The sequence below is a fragment of the Equus caballus genome, chromosome 24 (genome assembly GCF_041296265.1).
Source record: "Equus caballus isolate H_3958 breed thoroughbred chromosome 24, TB-T2T, whole genome shotgun sequence".
Lineage (NCBI taxonomy): Eukaryota > Metazoa > Chordata > Mammalia > Perissodactyla > Equidae > Equus > Equus caballus.
This window is the reverse complement of record NC_091707.1, coordinates 13,742,632-13,765,785: the sequence shown is the minus strand read 5'-3', so window position 1 is coordinate 13,765,785 and position 23,154 is coordinate 13,742,632. Positions and strand designations below refer to the sequence as shown.

The window sequence follows — 23,154 nt, the reverse complement described above, 5'->3', positions numbered from 1 at the left end:
TTTGCTTGCCGAATCCTAGAATCGGTTATTTCTACAAGGAGCGCTGTTTCCTTTTGTTGGAACGTGGTATTAAAATTAAGATCTGGGTACCAGGTGTGTTTGCTGCTGTCAGGGCATTAGATCCTTTCAGCGGACATAGCAAGGAAATATATCTGTGTGTAGTAGCCTGTGTGTATTCAAACACCTATAAAGATAGCTATACTCAGCCTTCTGTGTCTATGTTCAGCTAAAGTAAGTTCACACTGATGTCTCCAACTCTGTCTCCACGTGGATCATTCTAGCCTCTTCTCCTTGCTTATCTGTCAACTCCTATAGCAAATAATAACCTTGTCCCCACTGTTCACTATCCATTTACTTATCTGCTCATTTTCAGTCCACGTGTATAGAAGTATCAGCATTGTTAACAATACCCCCTGGGTCACAACTTTATCAGCTACAATACAGTGCTTCGGCACAGTTTCCTTCATCTTCAGTTTTACAGACTCAACTCACTTCCCAAAGTATATATTTCTGCACGTTTTCACCCCACTCCTTTCCTTCAGACTGTTTCATACATTTGTAATACAGTTAGATGTTTTCATTCACTTCTGGGATTCTCTTGGACACACACCGAATGCAGATTCCTGAAGACATTATAGTCATATATAGCAGAGGGTTACAAATGGCCACATGTTAGTCATAGGCCATGGAAGCAGGAGCAAGCACTTGGCTGTCATGCAGTCCAGGAAACATCCTAAGTGAGCAGTGCCCGAATTGAAGGAGATCTCCTTTTGTTTGTACAAGAAATTCTCAAGCGTTTTGAGTGTAATAACAGAAATCAATAGAAGCTAGCTTGCTAAGAAAGTAGTACATTGGTGTCTTGAGTCTTGCTTCTGCTCTAATGACAAGGATCAAACCCAACTTGCCTCCTACTGGGAAGAGGCAGATGGATAAGAATACCAGAGGGAGGGGCGTCTTCAACTCCTGATGAGCTGTGAGGCCCACAAGAATAAATGCTGACACCTGGGTGCAATTTAGCTGGGCCATGTGACTTCAGTGTGTCTGGATAAAGAAAGAATAATTAAATCCAGCTAATTAAATCAAATTTAAGTCTTAATATCCTGAAAGGCAATTTTACTGCTAATATGACTGTACTAATATTACAATTATTAGCATATTTAGAATCCAAGGATAGAAGGAAGAGCAAAAGGAGACATTTAGTGGGAAAAGCTTACTTCTTGCCCAAATTGATTGCATTTTGGAAGTTAAGAGCTGTATGAAAGGATGCAGCCCACATTGGCTGTCTGTTCAAAGCATTATATTATTTAAAATTTAACATTAATTTTTCAAAACTTCCAAACTATTGTTTTTGTTGAAAAAAGTCTTAACATTAGTCACATAAAGGGAAAGGACTCTTCTGCAGTGACGTCACTCTGACAGACCTGTCACCGTGCCTGTGTGACACAAGCTCCATGTTGCTGTAATGCCGACAGATGTCGAATGCTCTCCTTGCTCTATACTCACTGCCGACCACAGAGAGGGCACCATAGGCAGCTGCACAGTGTTAATAACACACACTGAAAGTGGGGAACTTTATGAAAGGCACAATTACATCCTTCATAGGTGTTTACTCGCTTCATATCTTATACGCCCATCTTACAGATGAGGGAGTGAAGTCTGAGACGTTAAGCACCTGAATTAAGCCCAGACAGCTAGTCCAACAGCTGGAACTCCAACTTGTGTTTTTGTGATGCAAGAGCCCACCCACTGTTATGTTCTCAATATGCCCAATTTATTCTGTTGTTGCATGTCTAGATTTCTCCAACTGATTCTTGACACAGTGTTTCAGAGACGTCTTTATATATAAAGCATCAACTTACCTGACTGAATGCAGGGGAATACCTCCACATTTTAAAAGCATTTTACTTGGGGCTGGCCCCGTGGCCGAGTGGTTAAGTTCGCGCGCTCCGCTGCAGGCGGCCCAGTGTTTCGTCGGTTCGAATCCTGGGCGCGGACATGGCACTGCTCGTCAGACCACGCTGAGGCAGCGTCCCACATGCCACAACTAGAGGAACCCACAAGGAAGAATACACAACTATGTACCGGGGGGCTTTGGGGAGAAAAAGGAAAAAATAAAATCTTAAAAAAAAAAAAAATTTAAAAGCATTTTACTTAATTAAAATAAAAGTGATATCTGATTTCTAATAGATTTATACCAATTTGCATAGCTCCTAGTACTTTACTATTTATTTAAAAACACATAGATTTGGATTACTTTTTTGTTAATTTTTATTTCTCTACTGTGTTATTTTAAATGGAATATTTTCATATGTTTTTACCCATCCTTTTGCACTGGTATTCATAATTGGAATATATCAATAGAAGGTTTAGGACAGGATAGCATATATAGAAATAAAGATTCTTGTTACTAAATCCCATGATGTCATATTTCTCTCTCTTTCCATACAAAAAATTTCAAAACAATTTCAAAAAACCATAAATTGCTTTGTACACCCCAGAAAGTAGACTTGGTATAAATATTGCACTGATAAAGTAACTCATATTTCCTGTCTTTTCAAGGATTACTGGCACTTATAGACTACAACTCTTGCTCAGGTCATCTCAAAAACTTTTCATATTATTGATTTTTTTATTTGTTTGCTTTAATTTAAGACATTTATTGGGCAATAACTCCGTGGTAAGTTTATTCTAAAAGTTTTATATTCCATCTTGGAACCCTGATACACAGATTTTTAATGTCTAAGTATAGCAATGCTGGCATAGAGAGAAATACAGACCTGGGAAAACTTCACTCTCTTCTATTCTAATTTACATATGGAGAAATGAAAGTCCATGATGAGAAAAAATCAATTAAAAAAAGGAAGAGATAATTATGTAGTCGTTTATAGGGCTCCTCAGACTAACATACTTTTCTTGATTAGTGCCTTTAGGACATTTTTGGCCATGATCCACTGCAAGAAATATGTGTAATAGACATCATAAACACATACACCTATCTAAAATGATGGTCTCACATCTGGACATGTGAAGGCACAGATTAGGAAGGATTACCAGATTTCACTAACATTTTCTGTTCAAAAAATACTTTTATTAGAAAATGCAGGTTGTGGTGTAGTAGAGTGTGTTCACCATCTAGCAGTGTTTCCTTAGGGCACTTATCTCCCTCCCCTCCTCCAACCCGAGGCCACCTCTCACTGCCACAGCTCAGAAATGCAAATATACTCTGCTTACCTGCAACCACTTCCTAATGGCAATATCTCTTGCTCCTCAGACATTTATTTCATTTCTTATATAAAGTGTCAACTTTTTCCTCACACTTTGCACCTGCACCAAACATTTTTATTCTACACTCCTGTTATGAGGAAATATGTATTAGCGTGCGTACATACATATGTACAAGTACACACATACATATGAACATGTGTACATGTGTGTATGTAAATGTACATATTTGTGTATATACATATGCATATATATACACACACACAGATATATGTTTGACTATGAAGCATCAGCTAACATAGAATCAAAACCATAGGGAACTTAACCGTCTTTGGAGAAAGGCATGTCATTTCCTTCTCTCCAGAACTTTCAGCACAGCACTAAGCATTCAGTTTGTTGTTCTTATGTACCGTCAAGTCAACTCTTACTCCTGGCGACCCTATGAATGAGTACTGTCCACAATGCCTTGTCCTCAACAACCACACTCAGTTCCTGTAGATTCGTGCACATGGCTTCCTTTATGGAGTCAATCCATCTTATGTTGGGTCTTCCTCTTTTCCTGCTGCCTTCTACTTTTCCCAGCATTATTGTCTTTTGCAAAGTCTCCTGCCTTTTTGGGATGTGCCCAAAGTCAGCAAACCTCAGTTTTATCATTTTTACCTCCAGGATAGTTGAAGCTTAATTTACTCTAGGACCCACTTGTTCATCTTTCTGGCAGTACAGGTTATCTGTAGAGCTGTCCTCCAACACCATATTTCAAATGAATCCGTTTTGTCCTGTCTGCCTTCTTCACTGTCCAGCTTTCACACTTGTACATAGCAATTGGGAATACAAGGGTGTGGATAATCTTGGCCTTAGTCTCTAAGGACACTTACCTACATTTGATGTTCTTTCCAAATTCTCTTATTGATGCCCTTCCAAGTCTCAGTCTTCTCTTGATTTCTTGGCTACAGTCTCCGTGTAAATTGATGGCTTAACCAAAGTAAACAAAATCTTTAACAATTTCAATGTCTTCATTGTCTATGTTAAAGTTATGTAGTTCTTCTGTAGTTAGGATTCAGTAAGTCCTCAGAAAATACTTGCTGAATTGGACTGAGTTTTCTGTCCTAGTTCTTCACACCAACAAGCTTTCCATCATCAGTTCCAGTCTTACACAATAGTTGGCCCATGCATTCTCATTCTTTTCTCCTAATGCCGCATTAAAACCTTCATTTCATCATAATGATAATGATCTTTATACGAGACTAGAGTTTGATTCATGCCCTTAGTCAAATTATTGAAACTTTGTTGGCTTGCGTGCTAAAATAAAAAACACAGGAAATCATCTTAAAGAGTGAATGCAAAATTTCTATGTGGATTTCCTCTTTCTATTTTATCTATGAGGAAGATAATGCATCGGAGTTTGTAGCACATTTCATATTTCTGTAATGAACAATTGCTTTTCTAATGACAGATAACTATTAAAAGATGGCATTTTGATATTTAAGCCAAAGCAGGATATTGTAGAAAGATATTGTAAGTGTGATCACTTTTAATGACAGATAACTAATGAACAGTCGCTTTTATGATGGCAGATAACTATTGAAAGATGGCATTTTGATATTTAAGCCAAAGCAGGATATTGTAGAAAGGATATTGTAAGTGTGATCACTTTTAAAATTCACTGGCAGCAGGGAGACAGTGCTTAGGGTCAGGGTAAGATCCTCCAGGACTTGAACATGGAGGTTACTGAACAAGAAAAACACGGAAAATCCTTAACTATTGGATAAAGATAGCTGTGGTTAAAGTTTCATGTGCAATATGTCATTTAAATTAAAGACAGAAGAGTGTCTTAAAATTTTAGTTCTTCAAGTGTAGTCTCAGCAAAGAATAAATTAACATAAGAGAAATACATAGCCTAATATATTTTGTTATTTCAGGAAAGAGATGAGAGAATATATCAGGAGAAAGTAGATGTTCTTCATAAAGCATGGACATGAAAATCAAAAATAATTCTTTGTATGTATGTATGTATGTTTCCACCACATTCTATGGGAAGAGACAACCTGTTTGATGATTTTAAAAGCTTTTAAAAGCCTAGTTAGTGATCCCACAAGTAGATAAATTCCACTTTGAAATACTTAAGCGACTACTTGATTAGAAATTCACCAAGACACCAGCTAAGGCTTCACTGCTTAGCAGCTACAAGAACTTCAGTATGCCATTTCATCCTATCCTGAAAGTAGAGTATACATATATATGCAAACATATTTGAAAGCATATTATTCATGGTCTTTTACCTTCAAACCTGTGGTATTTTATATTCAATTCACTCACATCTCATCTTCTGCCATAACTAAGACACAGTAATCTAATAATAATTGCATTCATTAGGATAATTGTTTTGTTGTTCTCAATTACAGTATGTCCTTACACGCTTTTCTGATTTCTTATTTGCTTCTCACTATGCTCATCTCTACCAGGTGAATGGTGGAGAGTTGGTGGGAAAACTCCTACTTAGCTTCAAAGCCTATTAGATCCCATGTCTCCCATAAAAACCTCTGTGTTAATGCGGGCCTCAAAAAAATAAGTTTAAATTTTTCACTCCTCTTCAAGTTTTTAGAAAAGTTCGGCATTCGTTGCTTAAATGTTTAGTAGAATCCACTAGTGAAACCCTCTATTCCTGGGCTTTTCTTTGTTGGGAGATTTTGTTCCATTTCTGCTGTCATGCTTCCTTGATTTTTCATGTTTCTTTAAGATTTGCATTGCTGTCTGCATGTACGAAGACACGGTCCCCTCCTCTAGTGTTTGCTGACTGGCCGGGGAGAGGAATACCTTCCCTCGGCCCTGTTAGTGATCCTAAGGCATTTTCAGAACATATATATATATATAGTAAGACCTCCAACTTTGTTATTTTTTCAAAACATTTTTGTCTATTGTAGGTTCTTCGCCTTTCTATCAGAACCTTAGAAATGGTTGTCAATTTCTACAAAAGCAATTGCAGAGATTTTGATTTCACACCATCTATAGATTATTTTAGGGAGAATTGACATGGTGCAATACTGAATCTTCCAATTCATTCACATGGTGTGATAGGCATTCTCAGAATGCCCCAAGATTCTTGTTTCTGGTACATGAACCCTGGATACATCTTCCTTTGAGTGTGCATTGAAGGATTTAGCTCTCAAGACTAGGATACAATTTATGCAAAATGAGGGTATTTTGCAAATGTAATTAAGGTCTCAATTTAGTTTAGAATCTTTGGGTTCAGTCCAGAGAAACTTGGTTCCAAAAGGGATCCCCTCAGAGGAATTTTACCCCATGGGGAAAGGAGCAGAGGAAGACCTCAGCAATCCTCATCACTGCCATGGTCATCTGCGGCCTTTGAGACCAAGAACCCCACAGTCTTCACCAACACTGAGCCCAGCTCATGGAGCTGCCCATAGATCCAGTGCTGTATCACCTGCCCAGGGCTGAAACTGTCACTTTGGTGAGACCTGTTCCCAAGGCCCAAGTCACTCCTGCACCCACTCTTCCACTCTTCCTGCTGTCTCCCACTCTTCAGCATAAGGAGTCACAGTGCTGTGCCATGTGAAGACCAGAGCTGCTGCTGCACTGCCCTCTGCCCCTCAGCTGAAAGTCATGGGTTTGACCCACCATCACTGGCCTGTGCTGCTGCTGCTGTGTGCCACATACCTGAGTCAGGGAATTGAACAAAGACTTAAAAATTGTAATAAAGAATGAAAAAGAAATTCTGGAGCTGAAGAATACAATGATTGAAATAAAAAGTACCTTCGAGGCCTTCAACAACACACTTGATCGATTAGAAGAAAGAATGTGTGAAGTTGAAGGCAGCTCTCTTGAAATCATCCTGTTAGAAGAGAAAGAAAAAAAAAAAAGAATGAGAAACCGTGAAGAAAGCCAATGAGTTATGTGTTACCATTAAGTGAGAGTTTGTTTTTTGCATTATGGAAATCTGAGAAGGAGAAGAGAAAGAGAAATAGGCAGGAAGCTCACTTGAAGGAATATTAGCTGAAAATTACAAATCTGGGAAGAGATATGGACATTCAAGTACATGAGGCTCCAAAATACCTGAACAAATTCAACCCAATTCCAATGTGTGTGTGGATTTTCCCTACACAGCCAAACAATTCTACAACACCAGCTGGGTGTCCTAAAGTTTGACTCAATGCTGACTGCTGACACTCTCTACCTGGAGACAGCCTTAGACACCACAGGTTAGGAGCTCAGTCCCACAGACTGCTTTCCACTTCAGAGGCCAGTTGCAAGTCAGGTTGTTACCTATGCTTCTGACTAACTGGTTGCCATTCAGAGGTTCCCCTGATCTCTTCCTGGGCTCAATTAATTTGCTAGAGTGGCTCACGGGTGTCAGGGAAACATGTTACTTACTAGGTTACCAGTTTACTATAAAAATACATAACCCAGGAACAACCAGATGGAAGAAGTGCATAAGGCAAGGGATGAGGAAAGGGTATGGAGATTCTCTGAGCACATCACTCTACCAAACCTCTTTGTGTTTACCAATCTGGGAGATCTCTGAACACCATCCCTATGGGTTTTTATACAAGCTTCACTACATAGGTATGAAATCATTGGCCACTGGGGATTGAGTCCAATTTCCAGCCCCTCTCCCATCCCAGGAGGTTACGGGTGGGACTTAAATTCCAACCCTCTAACCACATGGCTGGTTCTCCTGGCAACCAGTTCCTATCTTTAGCTGAAGTCCAAAATCACCTTTTTAATATAACAAAAGACACTTTATGGCTCTCAACACTTAGGAAATTCCAAGACTTTTAGGAACTCTGTGTCAGAAATGCTATGAAGGCCAAATATATATATATTCTTGATTATAAATCACAATATCACTGATATAAACAGAATCTTGATGGAGCCTTGATTGGAGTTCTGTCAGGATGCCTCCAGTTCTCAAACTCTGGTACAGTGGAGCTCAATCAGAGATGATTTTGCCCCTGGGGATATTTGGCAATGTCTTAAGGGATACAGCAAACTCATAATCCATGCGACAGTATCCACTACAAGTATTTATTCAGTTCCCAACATCAACAGTAAGAAGGTGAGGAAACTTGTCCCAGACCAGCACTTCTCCAACTTCATGTGCAGACAAATCGACAAAGTATGCAGTTCAAATGCAAATTCATCAGGTCTCCAGTGGGCCCAGGGACAGTGCGTTTCTAACAAGCTCTCAGGTGGTGACGATGCTGTGGGTCCTGGTCTGTGGATCACAGTGTGAGTAGCAAGGCTGTGGACCTGTGTAAGAGTCAGGTGTAGGTAGTTTTAGGTCTTCTCCACCCAGATCTTCTTTGCATGCAATTTTGAAAGAACAGGTTTTCACTCACTCTACAGGTAGTGATAAATTCTGCTTGACTCTTTTAAATATGAGGGATCTTCAAGGACATCAAATAATATACGTCTGAAATAGACATTGCAGGCAGAATAAGGGCCTCCAAAATACTGTCCACATCCTAATCCCAAGAACTTTTGAATATGTTGGTTTACATAGCAAAATGGAATTATGATAGCAGGTGGAATTAAGTTACCATTCATTTACCTTAACATAAGAAGGTTGGCCTGAATAATCTGGTCGGACTGATGTAATCATGATCATCCCCTAAATGTAGAGGAAGAGGAAGAGGAAGAATTGGAGTCAGGGAAATATTTGAAGACGTTGTGCAGCTGGCTTTGAAGGTGGATGAATGGCCATGAGCCAAGCAATGCAGGTGGCCTCTAGAAAGTGTAAGAGAAAAGGAAATTTATTCTTTCTTGTAGCTTCCGTAAGAAACCCAGGCCTGCAGTCATCTTGATTTTAGCCCAATAAGATGCATTTTGGGCTTTCGAACTGTTGAACTTTAAGGTATAAGTTTGTTTGTTTTAAGCCACTAGTGTGGTAATTTAATAAGCAGCAATTGTAATCTAAAGCAGACATTCATCTAAAACTGTTTTGTTCAAGGAAACTGATGTTAAGCCTCTCAACTCATTCGTTTAGATTTTCTTGGGTAAAGGCATTTTTTTGTTGAAATCCCACCTTAAATAAGAAAAGAATATTAAAGTCAATTTGCAGACATATGGCCCCCTTAGTGCAGAGAATTTCTCATTGTCTAAACATAAATGTGTTTCTAGCTGAGGCCTTTGAGTCTTTAAGAGAGGAAAAGAAATTCATCATTAAAATTACGGTCACTCGTTCTACTCTAAATCTTTGTGCCAAAATTTTTACATTCTTTCAATTTCATGTTTCTTCAAATGTTTCTTATTTTTATCCTGTTCCTCTTTCTCTCAAGTTTCCTTTCAACCAAGAAGATGGGATTATCAATGGTTCTGTTTTTGTGTGTGTGTATGTATACACAAAGATAGTCCTCAACCTACAATGGTTCAACTCCTCATTTTTCAACTTTACAATGGTGAAAAGCAATACATATTCCATAGAAACTGTACTTTAAGTTTTGAATTTTGATCTTTTTCCCAGAGAAGTGATACGTGGTACAATACTCTCCCATGATGCTGGGTTATGGCAGCAAGCCACAACTCCCACTCAGCCATGTGATGATGAGGGTAAAGAACCCAAACACTTACAACCATTCTGTACCCATATGACCATTCTGCTTTTCACTTTGAGTACAACATTCAATCAATTACATAAGATAGTCAACACCTTTTTTTATTGTTGGTTTTTGCTGAGGAAGATTTGCCCTGAGCTAACATCCATGCCAATCTTCCTCGATTTTTTAGTATGTGGGCTGCCAGCACAGCACGGCTGCTAACAGAGCAGTGTAGATACGCACGTGGGAAGCAAATCTGGGCTGCTGAAGCAGAGCACACTGAACTTAACCAGTTCAGTGCACTGGCCCATCAACACTTTATTTTAAAATAGATCTGTGTTGGATCATTTTGCCTAACTGTAGGCTAATGTAAGTGTTCTGAGCACATTTAAGGTGGTCTAGGCTAAACTATGGTGTTTGGCAGTTTAGATGCATTAGATGTATTTAAATGAATTTTTGAATTATGACACTTTCAACTTATGATAGGTTTATTGAGATGTAACCCCAGTGTAAGTGAGGAAGGTTTTTACATATACATATATAAATACATATGAATATTACATATAACATTAATATTAATATAAAACTATATAGAATTTTATATAATATAAATATAATTAATGTTATATAATATATTATAAACATAATAAATTTGCCATTTTTTATGTAATTACACTCCAATCGTGTAGAGTTAAAAAATTCTAGGGGTACATAACCCAGGGTCGGGTCTAGAGCACAGGTAGCTGAGTTATAAGACCTAGGAGATATATCTTATAACTTGGAAGAAAGAAAAATGTCATATGCAGAAATAGGAACTGTGAAATTAAATTAAGGCCATTTTCACTTGATAAACTATTTTTCTCACAAACTCTAAGATTTAGTCTACATATGTAAATGGAGTGAACTAGCATACATTTCTTGAAGAAGAAAGTGCAAAACAGCTGCACACAACATGATGGATGAGCTTTAGAGACAATGTGAGGAATCACAGCTGAATATAGACTCACAAGGAACACAGCAGAGATCAGAACAACTCTCCTCCACACTATCTCATTCGAGAATCAAGGCACTTTACTACCAATTGCTATTACGACGGCTTATTAGGCAGCAACAGCTAACTGACACAAAAATAAAAACTAACAAGTGAAGGCAATTATAATAATCTGCTTCTTTTCATTCTAGGCATTTGTCCTGATATTTGAAGGTAACCTTCATGATTACTCTGTTATTGAAGATTATTTCAGATAAATGTATTAAAATTTACTCCACTGGGGTTCCTTTCCAGGTAAGCAGGAGAATGTGGAAGGATATGCAAGTTTGTTTAAAACCTGTGACTCTGGATCACATGACAGGGTGGGAATTCAAGCTCTCTAGTGAGTCATCCTCTCATCAGGAGGAGATAAATATATACATGTTATTTAATGTGTGACATGGATATTGTTATTCACTGCCCATTTAGTGGTTATGACAAAATTTTTACTGCATTTAGAGTCATGGAAAAGGTATTGCTTGTGGCAGCACTGGAAGTTTTCAAGATGAAATGAAGATAATTTAATAAAAAATTTGAACACACCAACCAATTCATCCCAATGAAAAACCCACTTCCACACAGACATCAATCTCTCTGACTTCAATGTGTAGATGTATAGCTAGAAATAGAAATATTTTACTTAGTACTACAAAGTATCTTACAATTCTACTTCATCACACTTAAGCTCTACTCTGATTCAGAGGCCAAATAAAGTCAATCTATTTATTCAAATTTGTGTTTCTGTGTAGACTCCACTCGGAGACGTGTCTTTGGTAATCATTTTGCTGTCACTGTGGAGGCACTGTGGACACAGATCTGAATAACAGAACAGGATTCTAACGAGGAGAATAAAATTCAATGACTACCTGTCAAACACTATATATATCAAAGTCTACATTTTGGGGGTAAGCAATTGGGGTAGTGATATACAAAGGAACAGTGTACAAAAGTGTGTGAGACAGTGGTCTCATATTTTCCCCGATTATTAAGTTATATAAATTACCTTGGTTGTCAATTGTAGTTTTTTTAAAAATATGAGTAATACAACTCATCACTGTTCTATAAGGGAAACAAGAGAAAAATTATTTGCGGTGGTATATGTCATTACAGAAGAAATTATTTTTAAGAAATTCATGTTGTCCATGAAAGAAATGGGAATTTTGAAATATCTCAAACACAAAGTTGGGAAAAATTTGATAAATAGGAAAAAGAAATAAATATTAGAAAACTGTTTCTATATCAGAGTGAGTGAAAGCTTAACAGAATGAGTTACTTAAATTGTATAAAGAAGTTGAAGTCAAAGAAATGGACAGATATGGAAAAAAGGGCAGGAACAATTTTTACTTGCATTATACAGTCAAAGAAAAGCAATTTCTGGCTCAGAAACTTTTAACACTGCAATCAAGGATACTTCTTCTGACCCAGGAGAATTATTCCTTTTATAGCTACCATCTCAAAGCAGGATTTCAGAGCCTTCTTCATGTCTTTATTCCTCAGACTATAGATGAAGGGGTTCAGCATGGGTGTGACCACAGTGTACATCACTGAGGCTGTGGCACTGGAGTGTGAGCTGTGGGTGGCAGCAGAGCTGAGGTACACGCCTAGGTACACTACTAGGAAATAGAAAAATAAATGACTGACTTTCATGCAAGCAAGCATTAGTAACCTAGAATAACTGCTATATCTATATTTAGAATCAAGAAATTTAATTTCCAAATTTTGTGTATGATCTCGTCCCATTAAGGCATCTCCAGTGCTACTTCTCTTTAGGAATTCCTTTTCCACCATCAATTTGTTCCTCAAACATAATGTTCCTAATGTTTTATTGAGTATCTTTCATGCATTTGAGTAATACATATTGAATATAAGCCATATTCCAAGCACCATCCAGAGAATAGAACCTAGAAAAACAAAGTCTCTAATCTAATGATGGAGAAGGAATATGACCAAATAAAAATAATGATACAACATATGCAATGGTGCCAGACACTGTGATAAAAAGACGGAACATCAAAAGGGGACAGTGGGTGGGGGTGTTATATTTTATTGGGAGTTGAGGCAGGAGCTGCAAGTGAGGTGACATTTTAACAGAAACCTGAAAGAAGAGTGAGTGGAGACACAAGTCTCTGAAGAGCTGTGTGCCTGGCAGAAGGACCAGCCTTGCAAAGACCCTGAGAAAGACGATTGCTTTATAGACTCAAGATTCAAAATGTGTCTAGGGGAATGAGCAAGGCATAGAGTGATGAGATGGCATCAGAAAATGTTGAGGAATGAGGTAGCCTCCCTGATTCTGCTGAAACCTCAAGAAAAGGGGAGTCCCTTGCCCATATCATGTAAAACTTGCACTTTATTAATCTGGTTGCAAAGGCACCCTGTGAATTGCAAAGGCTATCCTCTCAGCACCTTGATTTGATTAAGTTCTGGACCCTCTATTCTAAGGGTTACCTTGAAATATATGAGTCCAGGTGGCCCTGTTCTGAGGACTGCTCTCAGTTCACAAGGATCACATGCACACACAACACAGCATACCTAGCCGTCCTCCTCTGTGTTCCCTCTCCATCACTGTTTAGGCTGTGAGTGGCCAGAACTCAAGCTATCCTGATCAAGATTCTATCCCCTAAAAAATTTAGAAATGGCATCCACGTATTCCTGTTGAAACCTCCTGTGGCACATAAACTTGGGGCTCCATAATGAAGTGTGCATTTTCCGCCCTGTATTTAAAGAAACATAATCAGTTCAATAAACATAGAGGGAGAGAGAGTAATACAATGGGAATGAGGAAGAAAAAGATTTAATAAGCTCAGTTGCTTCCTGAGAGACAGTGAGGAAGAAAAGATTTCACTGGTTTCTGGCAGTACTCCAAAGCTGATGACATTCTGTTGACGCCAAGCAAAAATAATAAGGAGAAAAAATAAATTTGTCCAAAAGACAAAAGTAACAATAAATTTGTGGTGTGGAACACTTTACAAATTGAACATCCCAAGTGAAAACTGACCAAAGAAACTAAATAATTCACAAAAGAAAATATACAAGAAAAGTTGGGTAGTTTTAAAATCAAGCCGTAGAAGCATTGCCTTCCCTTTGCCTATTCTGTATGCATTTGCCCAGTTGGTTTTTCCATGGTTGGGTAGCAGACGAGGCAGGCGCCTTCTCACTTCTCTTATGTGTGATCTGCTCTTTGTTTGTTTGTACATTATGTTTCATTCTTTTTTTGACAAACCCAATGTGAACACTTTAGCCTGACTATGGTCATCAGACAACCAGCAAAGGCCCCCAAGACCATGCTCTACAAGGTGCTGCACCTGCCGTGACAAGTCCATCCTGTCACCTGATTGACTCTTTTCCTATGATTGATCCCTGAGCACATGGTGTCACACACACATTTATTCCATTGCACTCTGGCTTCACCACTATAATGCAAGATCCAAACAAATAGGGCTTCACCAGTTTTGTTCACCTTTTCTTTTCACAAATGTATGTTAATATGTGTACTCTATAGGACCAGACTTAAGTAAAAGTAAAGTCATGAAATAAAAAGAATGGCAAAGAGAATGAAACCAGGTTAAAGACAGTGGCTTCAAACTAACTGCATTAAAGGAAAGTGAGTGGAGCATCAAAAACTAACAAAACAAGATATAAAATAGCAATAATTTAACAATAACAACATGGCTTATTAATTAAATTGTCAAAAGTATAGACAAAAGAATATAATGTATAATGTTTCTAGAAATGATAGCAGATGGAAGATGCTTATTTGTTGAATGACTCAGGAACTAGGTCTCAGTATATAAGTACATTTCCTATGTGATACAGTTGTAGTTCAATATATGAGGAAAGATTGGATTGTTCAATAAATCTTGTAAAATGGATATTCACCTGGAAGAAAAGGAAGTTGATTCCCACTCAGTTATATCACAAAAAACTCTGAGGAATCAACTACTACGGTAAGAGTAATCGATACATTTTAGGTAAACCTCTAGAAAACTATATATAAAAATCTATGGAGGGGCCAAATCATCTTAATTAAGACAAGAAACTCAGAAGTAAGAAGATAGACATATTTAAATATAGTGTAAAACATATTCATGGCCAAAATAGCCCCCCAAAGTCAGTAGAGACACAATAAGTTTTTTTTTTAATTTTTTTTAAAGATTTTATTTTTTCCTTTTTCTCCCCAAAGCCCTCCGGTACATAGTTGTATATTCTTCATTGTGGATCCTTCTAGTTGTGGCATGTGGGATGCTGCCTCAGCGTGGTTTGATGAGCAGTGCCATGTCTGCGCCCAGGATTCGAACCAACGAAACACTGGGCCGCCTGCAGCGGAGCGCACGGACTTAACCACTCAGCCACGGGGCCAGCCCCTAGACACAATAAGTTTTGAAGATCATTTGAGAAGCTGATAACTCTAGAATAACATGCTTATAATATATGGGCATATAAATTAATAAGCAAATCAAATGGTGATTAAATATCTAAATCTTTGGCCAACCTCAGCAATAGTTTACAAAAAACCAAGAAATCTCTTTCAAACACATTAGCTCAGGAAAACACGTAAAGAGCTCTCACATTGATTGGGGTGGAAACTTAAACAGGTGGCAACAGGGTACTCCAATTTTCCTGGCAGCAGTGTAAAAGTATCATGACTTTGGGGAAATAATCTGAAGTAACCTATAATGATTAAAAGTACAGATATTCTTTAACTCAGGTTTCTCAGTCTCAGCACTATTTACATTTTTGGCCAGATTATTCTCCATGGTGGGGTCTGTCCTGTGTGTTGTAGGCTGTTTAGAGTGTCCTTGGCCTCTGTCCACCCCTCCCCAGTGTGACAGCCGGTAATGTCTCCAAGCATCACTCAATGGCCCCTGGAGAACAAAATCACTCCTGGTTGGAACCACAGTTTGAACTTAACAATCCCAAAATATTTTTGTAGCATTGATGTAATAGTAACGTAAGATAAAGATAATGAAAGACTTCACAAAATACGAGTAAATATTGTGCAACCACTGAAATAATATATCATCATTTCCATGATTCATTGGGAGCAAGCCTGTAAGGAATTATTGAGTAAGAAGAATAATGACAGATAAGGTTAAGAAAGACTGCTCTAAAATGCAAAGGAAATTTATGTTGTGCCAAGTATTCTATTCACACATTTGTATAAAAGTATATGAATATGTAGATGTGCATGATACAAAAACAGAAGTTTTAAAGGAAAGTAAAATCTTAGGGAAAAGTGTTAGTGAGAATGAAATTAGGTTAACGTAGTAGTTTCAAACAACTGTATGTAACAGAATTGGATGAAAATCTATAACTAATTCAGATGAAGACATAAAATAGTAATAGTTTAGTAACAGCAACATAGGTCATTAATTCAAGATTACATTGTCAAAGATTTAGAGATAAAATCATATAACAAGGGCTCTGCACATGTCGTAGGGAAATAATATCTGTTATAATTTCATCCTATATAAATATACATGGATTCAAACATTTTATGGAGATATATGTTATCTTAGACATAGGGTAAAAAAAAGTCTTCCTAATGATGAATGCCTTCCAAACGCCTAAACAAATGTGAGTTTCAGAAATATATCTAATCTCCAAATGCCAAAAGGAATAATAAGGAATAACAGAAATGTGAAAGCAAGTTGGAAATATGTAAGAGAGTAATTTATTATCTCTAAGGAGGTAGAAGAACTTTCACGGTCCTTTCCCTTTAAGGCAAAGATTCACAAGTGAAGAATATTGAAATGACAGCTCAAGATTTCAGTAAGAAAATAAACAAACAAAAACAAATGGAACACAAAAAATCTGACTGACAGAATTGACCAAACAAAATTTATGAACTCATGCATTTTCCACAAATACATCTACACACACATAGGCTAACTAAATGACACCGCCAGTTGGGGACAAAAACAATTTTTTGTTTGAAAGAATGCAATCAAAATGATGAGTAAAAACACTCTGACCTCACATTATAAAAGCAAAACCTCACACAGATAATTTGCAATAGAGAAAGTAACTGGCTAACTAACCCACATCATATACGACCTCACAGGTAATGAAACAATTGTAAAGTAATGCTCATCAGCATACTCCTTTTGCCTATTAATTTTTTTATGTGAATACCCAGACTGAGAAGAGATACTGCGAAATGTACATCTCACTTACTGCCGCTGCAAGGACATGTCTGCAAGCATTCCTTGGTCTGGGTCTTCCTCATCAATATGGAAACACAGTCAAAGATGCCCCATCTTAAAAATAAAAGATAAACACTCATTTCACTGTATATCTGCCCACAGCTAGTACTCTACTTCCCTGCTCCCCTTAATTAAAAAGACCCTTGGACTTATGTTCTACTCTCATTTAAGTGTCAAAAATGACACTTGCTTTGCCAGTTTCAATGTTCACTTCTCTTTTGAGCATCATAAATAAATACCTTAATTTAGTAATCAAGCCAGCAAACACCAAGCAAGCTCTGATTCTCTCTGGCGCTTTCCTGAAATACATACTGGACTCTCAGACTCACCGGGAGTTCCTGAGAGGCAGGTCTGTGTGTGGAAGTCTGAATTCCTCCCTGGATGGTTGATGATGGAGACTGAAGCTCTGTCCCCTGACAAGACAGCAGGAAGGAGTCAAGCTTTCTGTGTCCCAGGCAGATCTAGGACTCCAAAAGAAACCATGTCATCCCGTCCAGCCCAAGGTTGCATGCGCTTGGGCACTGCAGCAGAGGAGATATTTGTAGCTCTCTACGTCTGCTCATTAGGCACATTTTCCTCCTGTTACTCCCAGCCTCTAAGTACATGATTTCCCTGTGCGACACTGGTCTGGACAGAACGGAAATTTTTCTTGCTAAATCTTTTATCCTAGGAGACTGTGCTATAGGCCAGGTGAATTCAGTTTTTATTACTTATTCTCCACAAACTCTGCTGCTCCAGATCTAAACCTCCCAGCACCTCACCACAACTCTGAGTTTTAGTTTTCTCAACAGTGTAATCCTGAGGAATTTGTCTGCTAGCACTTTGGATCTTCAAAGGCTTGACTTCTGATGGGGACACAACCCCTGATATCTATACAAAATTACAATTCTCCTCTTAAGAGGAGCAATGACTTTATTCCTTTAATATAAAAATGTAGGCACTATAAACTCTTTGTTTTCATGACAATATTGCCAAAACAATCAGGAACTTCATACTTACGTCACAAATTCACAGATGTCATTCACTCCTCATTATAAAATGCTTATCAATTATAACAGATACATTTAGATTTTATGCACCATAACTTAGCACATTCAAGTGATGACATGACTTGATTTTTATAAAAGTTCAGTCTAAGAGGTGGTACAGTTATGAACCCCGTTCTCCATTATAGAGATGGGGCTCAGAGAGATTTAATATTCTGCTCAAATGTATAAACCAAATAAGGGGTGGAGTCTTGAGGGAAATTCTGTCAGGATGCTACCAGTTCTCAAACTCTGGTGCAGTAGTTCTCAGCCAGAGGTAATTTTGCCCCTGGGGATATTTGGCATGATCTAAACAGATGCTGCTCATCTCCTGTAACCCACAGGACAGCTCCCAGCACAAACAATTATCCAGCCCCAAATATCAACAGTGAGAAGGCTAAATAACATATTTTAGACCAAGATTTCTCCAACTTCATGTGCATAACCATGTCTTGTAGCTGAAATGCAAATTCTAATTAATCAGGTCCACAGTGGGCCCAGGGACTGTTCCTGTGTTGAGTCACGTGTATGTAGTTTTAGGGCTTATACACTAAGAATCATCTCTACATATAATTTTGAAAGGAAATTTTTCACTCAGTCTAGAGGCTATAATAAATTCTGTCTTTGATTCTTTTAAATATAATGGCTCTTGAGTGAATTCAAATAATATATAATTGAGTCATAATATGTAGTAGGCAGAATAAGGGTCTCCAACAATGTCCACATCACAACCCCAAGAACTTTGGAAGATGTTAGCTTACAGAGCAACGGATTGATGTACTAGTGGAATAAAGTTACTCTTCACTTACCTTAAGATAAGAAGATTAGCTTGGATTATCAAGGTTGGGCTAATGTAATGACAATGGTCCTCTAAATGTGGAAGAGAGAGGATGAAGAATTGAAATCAGTGGGATATTTGAAAATGTACACTGCTGGCTTTGTAGATGGAGGAAGGACCCTGAGCCAGTGAACACAGTTGTTCTCTAGAAACTGAAAAAGGAAAAGAAATGCGTCCTTCCCTGCAGCTGACAGAAGGAACTCAGCCCTGCATTCATCTTGCTTTTATCCAATAAGATCGTTTCAGGCTTTTGAGTTCCAGAACCTTAAGATACAAAGTTGTTTGTTTTAAGCCACTAGTGTAATTCGTCACAGCAGCAACTGGGATCTAATACAGATATTTGCCAAATAAAAGTCTGTTCAAGGGAACTGAGTTTAAGCCCCTAACTTCATTCAGTTAGCTTCCCTTAGGTAAAGCCATTTTGTGTTGAAATCCCACCTTAAATCCTTAAATAGAAAAAGAAAATGAAAGTCCATTTGGAGATACGGCTCCATTAGCTGGTACAGTGAATTTTCCATTGCCTAAACACAAATATGGTTCTGACTTTGAGGCTTTTGGAGCATTAAGATAGAAAAAATAATTTATTATTAAAATGAGGGTCACCCATTCTACTCTAAATATTTATGTCAAAATTTCTCCTCTTTCAATTTTTCTTAATTCAAATCTTCATTCTTTTTCTTTCTATCCTCTCCAGGATCCAAGTTTCCTTTCAACATGAAACATGAAATTATTAACGAGCCTCTGTTTATATATGTGTGTGCATGTGTTTATTTGAAAGAAAATTGTATATGAACACACACACACATACATATCCACACACATAGTCCTCAACTGTGAAAGAGTTTTCAAAATCAAGTATTTCCACGCATTTCATTTATTCCTCATAGCATCCATGTGATTCAGATTTCTTATCCCAGCCTACCATCAGAAATTAGGAAAATTAGGTTCAAGGAGATTCAATTTTTTACGGTTACATTACAAAGCAATTAAATGTTTATGTACTTTCTTGAATTATATGTCAATGGACCCAAGAAGTATTTATACTTAAGTTTTGCATGGCTCCTTAAATTCAGCAAATTTTGCATTTTATTTATTTATTTTTTTGGCATTTGTAAAAGTTTAATTGGATAGAAGAATTCTTATTTAATGTTGTTCCTGCAGGTAAAAGTTACTAGACAGTATTTATTCCAAATGTATTGTGGGTAAATCATCCCGTGTTCCAGGGTTATACAAGACACTGCTCTGCCTTGAGAAGCCTCCAGCTTTTTATTCTTCAATTAATTAATTAGTTAATTTTTGCTGAGGAAGATTCACCCTGAGCTAATATCTGTTGCTGATCTTCCTCTACTTTGTATGTGGGTCACCATCACAACATGGCCACTAATGAGTGGTGTAGGTCCATGCCTGGGAGCTGAACCTGGGCCACTGAAGCAGAGTGCACTGAACTTAACCACTAAGCCATGGGGTCAACTCCTAATTTATTTTTAAAAATTATTTTGCTGAGATCATATTGGCTTATAACATTGTATAGACTTCAGGTATATACAAATTTTACATTTTAATATATGCAGTTTATTGCATGTCATTATACTCCAATAAATTAGTTTAAAAGAAAAAAATCTAATGATTCACAAGACTCAAGTTAGGATCTAGAGCACAGGGAGCTGAGTCAGTTTAACAGGGGTGGGAGATACATCTTCTAACTGGACAGAAAGCAACATGTCATATACGGAATATAAAAACAGCAGAGTTAAGGCAGTTCACACTTGATAAACTCTTTGTTTTGGAAACTATAAGATTAACCTACATAGATAAATAAACTGACATAAATTGGTACAAAACAGAGATGCTGCAGTCTCACAACATCATGAATGAGCTACAGACACACAATGTAGAGACTCACAACTGACTACAGACTCCTGAGCATCTGAGCAGAGCTCAAAATAACTCCCCACCATATAATCCAGCTCAATAATAAAGGGGTTATGCTAAACCACTTGATTTAGGATGGCTTGGTATGCAGCAATAGCTAAACTGACAAGATAATCAAATAGTAACAAGCATGATTGTAATAATCTGCTGCTTCTGCTTTTCACATATGGTCTGATATTGAAAATTGCATTCATGATTATTCTGTTATTGAAATCTATTTCAGATAATTGCACTAACAAGTGGCTTTATTGAGGTTGTATTCCACAGAGCTTGGAGAAGTTGGAAGAATATGCACATTTGGGCAGAAAAACTGGTGACCCTGAATTGCATCACAGGGCAGGAATTCAAGCTCTCTTGTGAATCATCCTTTGATCATGACGATTGAAGAGATTCCTGAGCATGAAGGAGATATTAAATGAATGGCCTTGGTATTGTCCATTCACTGTCCCTTTAGTAGTTATGACTAAATCTAGAAAAGGGGAGATATTTCATAGAGCAATAGGAAGAGGCATATTTGTAGACTGAACTAGAGGTTTTCAGGTAGAAACAGGAAGATACTTAATAACAGAACATGAAATACTCCAACCAATTCTTCACTTCAGTGAATAACCCCTTCGCTGGTGGCCAGCCATCTTCTTACTTCAATGCATGGATGTAGAACACACAAAAAAATTAGTGTGGTAATAAAAAGTGTGATTTAAAATTTTACTTCCTCATTTTTAAGGTCATTTCTGATCCTAAGGCCATATTAGGTCAATCTGTGTACGCAAATTTGTCTTTCCATGTAGACTCCACTGGGAAATATATACTGGATAGTCAGTTTCTGCCAGGGACCATCATGGGCATTGTGGACACTGAGCTGAATAAGACAAAAACCAGGAGGCCAGTTATAAAACTGTAGCATATTAAAGTCTGTGTTACCAGTAAGAGCTGAGAAGGCAGTGAAATTCGAAAAAAAGGTGGACCCAAAGTGAAAACTGCAGTTTCATATTTTGCTGAAATGAATTATATAAATGCCCTTAGCTGTCATGTGTAGGTTTTTTTTTTTTTTTTGTATGACCTATACAACTAATGACCATCCTTTCAGGAAAACTAAAGAAAAGTTACTTGAGATGATAGGTGACTTGAGAAGAAATTATTATTAAGCAACCCACATTGTCCCAAGAGATAAATGAGAATTTCCAAATATTACTGACCTAAGGTAGGATAGTTTGTGAAGTAAGAAAATGGTCAAGGGGGAGAACTGCCTATACATCAGAGAGAGCAGAAAGCTTCCAAAAGTGAGTTATACAAATTCTATAAATGGTGGAAATCAAAGAAATGGAAATTTCAGGAAATAATCAGCATCTGATCAAAGAATAGCAATTTCTGGTTCTGAGGCTTTGAGACCTGCAATCACGGACAATTCTTCATCCCCCAAACAAGTTGCTTTTCTATACCTACCATCCGATTGACTCTTTCTAGAGCCCCCGTGTGTCTTTGTTCCTCAGACTGTAGATGAAGGGGTTCAGCATGGGTGTGACCATCGTGTACATCACCAAGGCTGTTGCACTTGAGTGTGAGCTGTGAGCAGGAGCAGAGATAAGGTACACTCCTAGGCTTGAGCAATAATATAAGGAGACGATTGAGAGGGGCAGACAGGTGGAAAATGTTTTATCCTTCCCCTGAGCTGATGAGATTCCACATGTGGAAGAAACTATCAGAGTATCACTAATGGATACCAGTGAAGGGACCACCATCCAGGAGCACTGCTGTAAAATAGGAAATAAAAATGTTTAATTAAGAAAAGTGTCAGACCAGGCAAGTCGGACCACCTGTTTGATTTCCCAAAGATTTCCACATTGGTGCAGAAAGACAGCCACAACGCCATTAAGCTTTCTAACAAGGAATGCAAGGAACTTATGAATCAGGACACCAGAACCAGCAGCTGAAAGAGCTGGGGGCTCATGATGACCAGGTAGTGCAGGTGGTGGCAGATGGGCAAGAAGTGATCACAGGCCATCACCATCAGATGATAATTCTCCAACACTGCAAACAGAATGTAAAAATACATCTGGCTGATGCAGCCTTTATGAATTACAACTTTGCTCTGTGTCTACATATTCACCAGCCTCTTTGGCATGGGGACGGAGGTGAAACAGACATCTACAAAGGGCACTTCGGAGAGGAAGAAGTATGTGTGTGTGGAGGTGGGAGTCTGAGATGGTGGCCAGGATGAAGAGCAGGTTTCCAAACACAGTGATCCAGTATATGAACAGGAAAAGTGAAAATATGAGTGGTACCACTTCTGTTCTTTTCATACTTCTGAAAGAAAACATATTGAAATTTGAGTACCATTGCCTAGGACTAT

At 37.9% G+C, this 23,154-nt stretch overlaps 1 long non-coding RNA gene and 2 pseudogenes across 1 annotated transcript; all 3 read right to left on the bottom strand.

The window, feature by feature from the left end:
- Window positions 598-1,026, bottom strand: OR8U33BP (olfactory receptor family 8 subfamily U member 33B, pseudogene; annotated as a pseudogene).
- Window positions 14,973-17,642, bottom strand: LOC138920548 (uncharacterized). The gene is made up of 3 exons (XR_011431931.1): window positions 17,339-17,642; window positions 16,981-17,063; window positions 14,973-15,167 (listed from the first exon to the last, which is right to left on the bottom strand). It is a non-coding gene; the product is annotated as an uncharacterized lncRNA (long non-coding RNA).
- OR7A210P (olfactory receptor family 7 subfamily A member 210, pseudogene) lies at window positions 22,265-23,154 on the bottom strand (annotated as a pseudogene).